This window comes from Corvus brachyrhynchos, unplaced genomic scaffold, assembly GCF_000691975.1.
Source record: "Corvus brachyrhynchos isolate BGI_N302 unplaced genomic scaffold, ASM69197v1 scaffold122, whole genome shotgun sequence".
Lineage (NCBI taxonomy): Eukaryota > Metazoa > Chordata > Aves > Passeriformes > Corvidae > Corvus > Corvus brachyrhynchos.
This window is the reverse complement of record NW_008236778.1, coordinates 727,931-739,385: the sequence shown is the minus strand read 5'-3', so window position 1 is coordinate 739,385 and position 11,455 is coordinate 727,931. Positions and strand designations below refer to the sequence as shown.

At 50.3% G+C, this 11,455-nt stretch overlaps 1 long non-coding RNA gene across 1 annotated transcript in view; it reads left to right on the top strand.

Annotated features, from left to right (window-relative positions):
- Positions 1–11,455, top strand: part of LOC103611239 — a 30,867-nt gene that overhangs the window by 943 nt on the left and 18,469 nt on the right. The window contains exon 2 of the long non-coding RNA XR_552301.2: positions 8,691–8,736. This is a non-coding gene — a long non-coding RNA (uncharacterized LOC103611239). The remainder of the gene's footprint in view (positions 1–8,690; positions 8,737–11,455) is intronic.

Genomic DNA, 11,455 nt, shown 5'->3' with positions numbered 1-11,455 from the left:
TGTATATATATATATATATAACACTTGTGTGTGGAACCACACGAGACTCATTGGGGAACTTGATTTTGCTTAATTTATCTTCTCTGCAAATTGATGCTGGTTCTTATCCCTCTTTAATGGATTATGCATCAACCTCTTCCTTATGGAAACTGGGATTTTTTAATCTGCTCTACCGTAGAAGGGAATTTTGGGTCAAAGAGGTGAACTGGGTGCTTCCCACTTGCTTTTAATAGTCAGACTGGGTGCCCGAGATACCACCTGCAAAACACAGCAACCTATTTGAAAAGGTGTCTTGATCTTGCTTAGAAGAACACAAAGATCTCATGGCGGATTAAGATAAAATAATATCAGAACAGTGATTCCAAGGAGGAAAAAAAAAAACCCAAACCAAAAAAGACTTTATAATAATAAAGAGCTAATGTGGGTGACGGCACCTGAACTAAATTTGGAAAGGAGCAATTATAGCTTTGTGACTTTATGAAAATCCTCTTGTGAGAGATGTAGAAATGAGCTGACTTTTGACCTGTGCTGGACCCGCTCGTTGCGCTCATGTGCTCATTGGGATCTTTAAAAAAACCCAGAGGGCAGAAGGAGCTGTCCCCGGCACTTCATTCAGGGAAGGGCTGTAGTGCTGGGTGTGACATGAAAGATTCATCCTGCTCATATGATTGCATGAAATTAATAAACAAGATATTTTTCCCCCTCACTCGTGGCCCTGTAATTCAGAATAATTTAGTGCATGTGTTAACTGGGAGTTCTTGTAATGATCTGCTTGGGGAAAGCTTAGGGAAAACCTTCTTTCCATCTTCCCATTGAGGTTCACCTGGGTGCTGCCATTGTTCCTGGTGCTGTTCCCACAGCCCATGCTGACAGTGACAGGGATTTAGGGAAGTTTTTACAAGCTCTTCTTTGATTCCCTGTTCTCTGTTGCCGTCCTGCTGCTGCTCCCTGGGGGGAGTGAAGTGCTGCTCTCCTGGCCAGGTGGTTTGACCCCGGTCAGAGAGGGACATTGCAGAGGACAGGGCAACAGAGAACCAGCTCCAGGAGCTTTGCTCCATGGACAGGGGGAGCACCCGCCAAGGAAGGGGAGAGATCCTCCATGGATGCTCACACCCTGAGCATCTCGTAGGATGAAGCTGGACACCCTTGGCTTTGGTGACAAAGCGGTGACAAAGCGGGATGTCACCGCATGGAGCTCTCCTCATTCATCCTTCCCAGGCAGACTGAGCCAGGAGAACTCTTGCTAGTCCAGCTGGGTGGTTGCCACTCCGGCCAGGCTGATGGACCAGGATGTGTCTGTGGGCAGACGTCGGCACCGAGCAGTGGCCCAAAGTCTGGGTGTGAAGGGGTGCGGTGGCTCCCCAGGGGGACGAGGGACTCTTATTCTGGGTGAGCACTGGGAAGCTGCCATGTGCCATCCACCATTGGCCGCTGGCTTCCCTCAAGGAGGGGGAAAAGCGCCTTTTCTCCAATCAGGGGCTGGGAGCGGTGCTATGTGAGCATCTTTTGGTGTTCCTGGGTGACCAATCCTGCTCTGTGCGGCACTGCCATAGGCTGATTTTGATGGTGTCACTTCTTGGCTATAACAAAGGCATGAGCAGGAGTGGGGGGATGTAAACTGGGACAAGGATGAAACTCGTCCAAGAATTTAGAAAACCATGTGTGGAGGGCCTGGAGCCAGGGGCAGGAGGTGCCTGTGCTGGTCGGTGATGGAGAGGGTGGGTTTAAAGCCCACCAGGCCCAACCTGGCTCTCTGGAGCTTGTGCACCTCATTCCCAGCTGCAACAAGCTCCCTTTAGAACGCTTGTGACTCCCACCACCATTCAGGGACATGGTGACACTGTGGGGCTAAAGCACCTCCATGTTCATCACCCATCCCTTTGTGCTCCCAGCCTGGGAGGGAAATGGGAACCAGTTCCAGCCACTCGTTGCCTCTCAGCCGTTGGATGGGTCCGTTGGGGTTCCTGGTGCCACAAGCTTTGCTGTAGTCCCTGGGGTCTGTGGGTGCTGTCGGAGCACGTCGCTCTTCGGCTGGGTGGAATTTCTTTTTAATTTGAGTTTTTGTTGTGGGGGGTGACCATTTCCAGCAGCGGGACTGTCCGTGTGACTGCAAGCTTGGCTCTCTCCAAGGGTTTTGGAATAGTCTTGTGAACAGCTAATTTTTAATTTTTTTTCCTTTTCTCCCTGGTTTACTCCTGGAGTGCAGTAGCAGTAAGCCCTGTGTGTTTGCGTGACATTGATCCAAATTGCAGTTTACATGTGGCCATTTAAGCTTACTTGGACACTATGATTTGACTGGTTAACACTCAGCACTGTCTACTCTGTTCTCCCTTCTGGCCACATAACTGCTGGAGACATTAATAGGAGACACACTCGCATGTTCGGAAGCGAGGTGTCAGCTCTCCACATCCCTTCTCTTGCTTAGCAGCAGTTTGGAGTTGGGGAAAAAAGAAAGGGAGCAAATGCAATACTAATTTTTCCCTGATTCAGTGAGCCATTGAGGACAACGAGCCTATACAAATATAGTTGTTGAACATTATTAATTTCACTCAGCAGATCCCCTTTAGCTTCTGTCTTTGATGCTTACGTTGGCAGTGCAGAAATGCAGCAGAGCAGTTTGTTGCTGAGGCCAAAGCCCTTTTGCACCACTCTCATCGTACGAGCGACGCGCTGTGGGTCGGGGGACTGGCAAAAGGGCAGAAATACTTGTGCTGGTCAGTACTGCCAGGGGATGAGAACTTTTATTTTGTGATGGATAAAATATGTATATTTTTTACATTTCATATTTGAAAATTCTCAGCCCCAAATGATGAAAAGTAGTTAAAAAATGTTTTTTAAAAATCATGATTTTGTGGTGTTTGAGGAAGACTGACATTTCCCCATTGAAGGAATTTTTTTGCCAGCCTTTTACAGTTTTAAACTGAAAACAAAAGGAGGCCCTGATGGCTCAAGCCCTTCAAGGTCTCCCTAGTCCATGGAGTGCCCCTTGTCCTCTCGGCACGGCCCCATGCACCCTGGGTTGGGCAGGTGTGGAATAGCACTGCAGTGCCACCACAAAGAAATCACACTGATATGAGAGAAATTTGTGTGGATCGATAGAATTTTGAAATACAGGGATATAATTCCATCCTACAAGCAATTGCAGCTGGATTTGGAGGGAGAGGGGATGGTTTTTAGAGAAGCTCTCGCAGCAGGGCTGGCAGCCAGCAGTGACTTGTTCCCAGCACCAGTCCTCAAAGCTCTGCTCTTCTTGGGGTGCCGTGTGGCCCAGCTGGTCAGGCTGGGTTTGGGGGGATCTCTGTGCCAAGGAAAGCGTGAGAGTTCCTGCCATGGGTACCCATGGGGTCAGAAACGCTGATTGAAGCCTCCAGCTGCCGGACCGGGGCTGAGAGGGGAGCACATCTTTGTGCTGAGAACAGAGTCTTTCCTCTTCAAACAATCAGGGCTTCAAACCCCTGAGCGTTTTCAAGGGAGCGATTTTTATGTCGGGATTATGATAAACCGGCTGAGTGGGCGCGCTAAGCCGCCATAGGAATCAGATCAGGCCCTGCTTTAATTTCAGCAAGTGGCGGCTGTGTGGGAACGGAGGCTGGGGTGATGCTCGGAATTAACCGTGTGGGCGCTGGGCCCCGGTGCCCCCCGTCTCGGAGCACAGACTGGAGGAGGGGTGCAGGCAGGATCCCGTTGTCCTTGTCCCCACCGCGGCTTTGCCCATGGGGTCTGGCCACCGTTGCACGGCACTTCGCAAGGTGCTCTGCAGCACCCTGGGATAATTTTGGGGTGGCCAGTGCCGACCTCTGTACGGCAGGAGAGGGGATTTGTTGAATTACCCCGCCCATCCCAGGGTGCAAACGCGGTGCTGGGTGCCCAGCAAACGGGACCGGATGGCTCTCCCGCACCCTGCCCGGGGGGAGCGGGTGACAGTGCCCCGAGGGGGTACAGCTGGAAGGAAAATGATGAGCTCTGTGGTCTTCAGGCTGCTGGGAGGAGACGGGCGCCAGCGGGCAGGTCGCTCAGATGCAGCCGGGGTGATTGGATGTGAAAGCGGAGCCGCGGTTCTCGCCGCCCGCGCTGGCAGCTTCGCTCTCCCCACTGCCCGCCGCGGCGGCGGGAGGCTGTGCTGGCCCAGGCTTGTGTGACAGTGGTGCCAGCGTGACGGGGGGGGGCCCTAAATATAGTCCTGGGGCCGCATTCCGGCTCCCCCGGCGGGATTTTCAGGGACAGATATAGAAAGGGACGTGTGCGTGAGTCCCGGCACCTCTCCGCTCGCTCCCGCTCGCTGTAAGAGCTGGGGGAGGGGTGGCGGCCGCCGGGCGCGGGCAGGATCTGCTGTCCGCAGGGCTGTGATGGCCTGGGTAGGTTTGCAGGAAAAGAGATGGGAAATTTTGTTTTAGGGGTCCCGTGCCAGCTGTGGAGGGGGTTGCCCCGAATCCTGGGATTCTGGCTGGGGAGTGTCTGTATGTACTGAAGTCTGCAAGGCTGATGGGGAGGTCTTGGACCGACACTCCTGGCTGAGTCCATCTCTGGTTATCAGTGGATCACAATCTCTCGCTCACTGTATAACTCCAGGATTTATCCTGCTACAGCTGCGAGCAGACTTGGACCTGGCATCTGTAACTGTACAGCTAAAGCTGTGTAATCCCCACCCAGCATCGATGGCCATGGCTTGAGCTTTGACTTTGACAGCCCAGGCTAGGTGTAAAAATAATTGTAATTCCACTTTCAGGGGTTTTCATATTGCTGGAGCAGGGACAAAAGGGGTAGTGCCAGGATGCTGGTGCAGGAGGAGGGAGCATCCATATTGGGTGCATCTGCTGGCTTTAACTGCTTGGTCTCGTGCGATGCATTTTTACAGGCAAGTGGAGGACATGAGGTGGAGCTTGCTCTGGGATAGGGAGAAAATGCAGGTTCTCAGAGGAAAAAAAAGCGCTGATTAATAAGTGTCGGGACTGAAAAAGACTGGATACTCACTGGTGGTGGGGTGGCCTGGTTTCGAGCCCGGTGTGGCTCCAGGTGGCTGTTGGCTCATCTTGTGGCCTTGCATTGTTCAGGTCAAGGCAGGTAAACCAGGTTTAATTCGACCTTCAGCAAGTTCCTGCCTGCTGGAAGCTCATCTTTTATTGAAAAAAACCCTCCAAAACACAAAAGCTTTTCTGGATCAGTGTATGAGCTCTGGGAAACGGAAAGGGGGTCCCCCAGATCCTCTTCACCCTTTTGGAGGCTCAGAGTGCTCTTTGGGAAGGAGGAAGGGTTGTCCCTAAGGAGTCGGCTTTGTTTCATCTGTCTCTCCCCCTCCGTCTTTTAGTAAATTTCTGCTGTTTTGGTTGAGTGAAATATTCAGCTTTTACAGTATTTCATAGGAGTGGATTGTTTTAGGGATTCCCGGGCTGAACCAGGCAGGAATGTGTCTGAGCCAAATAACCTTCCTCTGGCATCAGCAGGCACCAGCTGCTTGGGAGGAAAGTGCTTGAAACCCTACAATTATGGGATAATGTATTCCAAGAGAGTTTCTTGGCTTTCCGTTCCTGAGCTGGAGAGTTTCTATTCCCTCCCTGATCCTTGTAAAATGTCGCTGAACTTGGATGTTCTTGTCACCTGCTCCTCCATGGTGCTGGGAGTGGGGACAGTCCCACAGCCACAATTGGCAGGGGCTTGGGTCTGGGCAGGAGGGAAAAATGCCAAATTTTCTGGCATTTGCTTTGAATTTGCCTCTGTCACCCTGCTTTTGGGAGAGGAATCATATCTTTGAAAAGATTTGGAGGGGCACTGGCTTGCACAGTCACATATAGAGTCAATGGAAAAGCGATGGGGAATTAACAATATAACTTGGATTGTTCAAGGGAATTAGGCACATAATTCACTCAGGAACTTCAACTAATCCTGCAGGGCACTGTCGGTATCCAGAGGAGTTTTCTCCCTGCTGGGGCCTGGCCAGAAGGTGCAGCAATTGACCCCTTTGGCTGGGGGGAGGTTTGAGGGTTCGGAATGCGATGCTGGACTGGAGAGGGACCATGGGGGACGGGTGGCCCTGGGCCACTGCCCCACCCCACAATTCTGCAGACAAACTCCACTCCCTGGAGATTCTTCTCTCTTTTTCCCCTTTGTTTTGCCTTTGAACAACAAAACCCACTAACACGCACACACAGCTTTTATTTCTTCTTCTTCTTTTTAATGAAAAAAGGTCTTTTCACCATTAAACCCACCCATCTGCAGGAGCATCAGCAGGGCTGGCTGCGTTTCTGGAGGCAGAGCTTTCTCATGGAGCTGTGCATCTCCTTGACGCTCTTTGCTCTAGAAAACCACTGATTTTTGGAGAAGAGGGAGCGGGAGGAAGCCTGCCCAGCCCCTCTGCCCAGCTCTGCTGAGGCTGTGCCAGCACCAGGACAAGCTGGCGGAGATGCCAGAGTGAAAGCAAGCTGCCTCCCTCCTCTGGTGCGAGGGATGGCCACGGAGCAGGTTGCCATGGAGAACCGGGATTATTCTGCGCGTGTGTGTACAGGGTGGGGGGAATATTGTAATTTTTTTAAAAACATTTTTGATGGAGCGCGATGCCATCAGCGGCCATGCTCAGCCGACCTTGGGAGCTGCAACCTCCAACCCCAGCCCCATCCCCTCCTCCCCTCCTCCTGCAGCCCTAGCTCCTGCCCCAGCCCCTCCATCGGACTCTTATCGCCAATAATCCCCCCGTAAGAGGGCTTTCTGCTTGTTATGACACCCAGTGAAAGCGTGGGAGAAAGATCCTTTCTTCGCCCTTGTCCTCCACAGCCAGCCACTAGCCTGAATGGGAGGCTTTTTTGTGTCTCTGTGTGCCTGACTAATTGAGCTGAAGGACTTGCGTCTGGAAGGGCTTGAAAGGGACTTTTGTTGCCACTGCGGAGTTTGTGGAAGGCGAATGAGCCCTGCTTTCTTAGGGAACGCGGGTCCTGGGCAAATTTGACTCTCGAGTGCTCACGCCTCCCAGTTCTTTGGGAAAATTAGAAAAAAAGGGTGGTGGGATTGAATTTTTTGTGTTGTGTGTGGGGTTTTTTGGGGGTGATTTTTTTTGAGCAATGTTGGCAGCCCCAGGCGGAGTCTGGAAAAAAAAAAATCTGGCCCTGGAAGGTTGGTGAGCTGGCTGTAAAAAAAGGGCTTGTGAGATGAGTTAAAACCGGCTAAAAATAACAGTATCAGGAGCCCTCCAAAAATAACAGTATCGAGAGCCTCTGCCTCCTGCATTTTTAAGGCCTGATAATCAAAAGCCAAATGCTCTCTGTGATTCCATGGGAAATTGTTTGGCGGTCCAAGGATGCTTTCACATCCCATTGTGTCCTGAGAGGTGACGAGCATCGACTGCCACAAGATTGTTTAAGTGGCTCCTGCAAAATTCCTCTTTTCCTCTTGGCTTTCATACGAGTGATGAAAAGTTGGGATTCTCCCTAAAAGCGCTTTAATTGCTGCTTGGTGTCAGGCAATCCCCAGGTGACTCCTGGCAGCACCGGTGCCGGTGTGGGCATGCAGGAGGGAATCCTTCTGCTACCTGTAACAGCCCCAAACCCCACAGCTTCCTTAAAACACCCCACATCCTGCTTGGTAGGGCAACCAAGAGGTTTTGCCGTAGCACTTTGGGACTTTAAAGGCTCTTTTCCATTGGGAAGGTTGGTTTGGGGCACCTGGACTCTCATCCCCGGTGGTATCTTCTGCTGCACTTTTGTGGCCATCACAGGAATGTGGTGTTTCCATGTGTCTCTGTCCAGGATGTTTTCTTGCTGCCTTTGCTAATTTTTCATGATCTGGTACTGGATTCATTCAAAGACCAACAGCACCTCCGCCAACCCGTCTTTTCCCCATGGCGTGGCCATGCAAAGCCTACTGCTGAGTGTCTCGCCTGGAAAACACCCTCAGCCAAGGAGGGAACGTGGGGCTTGGGAGGAAAACACAGCTTTTGAGGCAGAAAACTTCTTGGCATCTGGCAAAGACTGGGCAGTGGCTTTTTAAGTGGCTGGTGGGAGAAACGGGGAAGAAAGTGGCTGTATGGGGTCACTTTGTTCCTGTTGCTTATTTCCCATGGGATGTGCAGCCCCTGCACGTGGTTGAGAAGCCGCTTGAAATTATTGTCCACAGTATATTTTCAATAAAGGTATTTCCGCTGTAATTTCTCAACCCCTCCATTTTTCCCTCATTCCAGAGAGCTTGCAGGTCCCTCCACACAAGAAATTACTGTGGAAGCTGCCAGGGTCCATTCCATCCCCTGCGTGGATAAACAATCCCAGGGTGTGTTATTGATTTCTAATGACAAGGGATTCAAACATGTTGAAAGTTGCATTTTTCATGGGGTGATGTAGAAGCTGCAAGTGCCCACGGCAGCTCTTTTCCCACCCTGTGCCCAAAGGCTGCAGTTGGGTGTCTTCAGGAGTTTTCCAGGGCCAAAGAGGTGCATCAAGGATGGGGGGAAACCAGAACAAACGGGTTTGAAACAGATGTGGACATGAGCAGTGAAACTTGATAGAGAAGAGAGGTGAAGGCAAAGAGAGGTGAATGAACAGGAGGCCTTCTAAATAAAGAAAACCCATCAAAAATGTTAAAATCATTTTCGGAGATGGAGCCAGACCCCTTTTCACGTGACTCCACCTGGAGTTTTTAAAACCAGCGATTTCTGCACCGCTCTTTGCCAACATTGTGCTAAAACCCAACCTTGGTTTTGTGTCCTGCAGCCCGAGGCCCGTCCTGCCGCAGTTCCAGGGATGCCCGTGACGCCAGGTATTTGTTAATGCATCCTGACTCCTTACTGTCCCGGGAAAAGACAATTTCTGTACTCTTTGGGTGCTCGTGAGGCAGCGTCTGAGGGGTTTGTCCTGTCAGCCCCGCGCCAGGGTAATGCAGTTGTGTATTGGTCACCAGTGATGAGCAGCTCCCGGCCATGCCTGGGCACAGCTGCACCCACCAGCACCCTCCAGCACAGCACTTGGCTTTTTTCCTACTTTTTTGTTTGGGTTTTTTTTAGGGGGGGAGGGTGGGCTTTTTTTGTGTGTGTGTGTTTTGGTTGTTTGGTTGGTTTTTTTTAAATATATTTTCCAATAACGAATTAAAAAAGAAAAAATCACCCAATTCCAGTTTTGGAATGATGTGTGAACTTGGAAATTGGGGCTTGGAGTCAAAACAGGATGAGGGGAGCGCAGCAAGGCTCCTGCTCCTATGGGCTGGAGGCCAGAAGACAAAGAAATCCAAATCACTGGTGCTTTTTTTTAAAATATTATTCCTTTATTTCATTATTCAGTAATTTTTCCTCTTTTTGTATTTTTCTTTTTTTAAGTAGGGGAAGGGGTTTGCCAAACTGCACACCTCAAGTATATTTTACCCTCTGCGGAGGCCTTATTAGTCTGGAACCAGCTTAATGAAATAAAAGGGTTTATTTTTTTTAACTGACCAGTAGTTCTGGGCTCGTGCATTTCAGAGCACAGCAAACTGACTCTAAACCAATAATTTTTATGGTGTCTCAAACCAAAGCCCTAAAATTTTGGAAATTTTTGCTCTTGCACAGATTATTGCTGCTGCACTTAACACTTCACAGCTCAAATAACAAGAGATTTTGAGTAGATTGGGAAAAAAAAATCAAATGTAAAACGAGGTATAGAAAATAACAGAAAAATCAGAAGGTTTTGGAACAGATGAGGAATAATTCTCGGGCAAAACACAGCAATAATCCTAAAGTGCTTTATTATCATGAATCAATACAAACTTGCTATAAAATATATAGAATTCTGCCATGCATCTATTTCTTCTCTTTACAGCCCATTGTAATATTCATAATTCCTGCAATCCCAACATTCAGTGAGCACCAGGTCACCACCCGGAATTTCCTTTTTCAGTTCCCAGTGCTGGGGCCTTCTCATTTTTGGGGCTGGGATCAGGAATCAGGATTTTTACAAAGGTCTGGAGGAGTGGGGCCGTGGTCCCACACTGAGGCCATGCACGTTTCCAACACGCTCGGAGCATCCCTGGATGCTGGACTGGTCACAGGGATGTGGATTGGGGCCCCAGTGCCACCACTGCCATCCCTCTGCTCCTCCCTCCCTCCCTCCCTCCCTGGAGGCCCACGGGCTCACCCAGCACTGGGGGAAATTGTAATTTAATTTTTTTCCTCAATGAAAACACTGAAAAAAAAAAAAAAGAAGAAGAAGAAGAAGAAGGGGATCTTGGTGCATTTTGTGACTTTGTTTTCAGCAGAAGAAGAGGCAGTGGCTGCAAGGCCATCCCAGTGAGCAGGTTCAGTGTGAGCAGCCAGACCCTTGTGGCTGCCAGGACCCTTCGCTGCTGCACCACCGGAGGGTTTCACCTTCTGCCAAGAGCGGCCTGCTTCTCTTCTTTGCCTTCCCTTCCTTTTCTTTTCTTTCCTTTTTTTTCTTTCCTAATATTTATTTTATTTTATTTTATTTTTCTATTTATTTTTAAATTTCCCTTTTTCTTTATTTTCCTTTTTATTTTCCTTTTTAATGATCCATTTTTCTTTCATTTTATAGTTCCTTTTTGTTGTTGTTGTTGTTGTTGTTGTTTTTCTATTTTCTTTTTTCTTTCTTTCTTTCTTTGTTTTCTTTCCCCATTTTCATTTCCATTTTTTCCCCCCAATTCCACGCTTAAGCCTGCTTTGTCTTGTCTCCTGCCACAACATTTAACGAAGGGGCAGCCGCTCCCACGCCAGTGGGGTTTTTATTGTTGTTGTTGGTATTTTCCCGATGCTTTGTTCCTCCCCAGGGCCCGTGGTGCCCATCGAGGGGTGTGGGTCGGGGTGCCCGGGATGGATTGGGAAGCACAAAGCCCCAAGGAAGACACGAGGGCTCTTGTTATCCGGGCCGCGCAGGAAAGAGTTAACCCATTAGAAATTCCGAGCCCTTCTTCCGATAGTTAAACCTGATTTGCATGCATTTGCATAATGAATGTCATTTGCATTCTTGGAGGTTGGCTACTTCTGTGGGAAAAGTCAAAGCGGGATTGCGGGGAGGGTGAAGGGGGGTCGGTGAAGAAAGAAGGGAAGATTTTTCCCCGCACCCCCGCGCATCCCTGCCCCTCGCCATCCTCACCCAAATGCTCCTTTTCTTCCCCTTCTTTCCCCCCATTTTTCCCCCCTCGAGGCCTTCCTGCCTCTCCCTTCCGCAGGATGCACAAAGCCAACCATCGCTGGCTAGGCCGCGCCAGGCGAGGCGCATCCTTCCCGCTTCCCCCCCTTCCCCTCCTTTAATTTCTCCCTCTAATTCCACCTTGGCTCCCGTTCCCGGCGCCCTCGCGTGCAGGGGGCTGCGGCCCTGTCCCTCCCCTCCCTGTGGGTGCATGCGTGCTGAGGCGGGAGCAGGAGGGGGAAAGCAAGGTGGGAGCCCCCATTTTAGGCAGCTGACGTGTAAAATGGCCGATTGCCTGGGCCTGGCCCTCGCCACGCGGGCGGCAGCGTTCCGGCAGCATCGATGGCTCGGGATGGGCCCTGCTC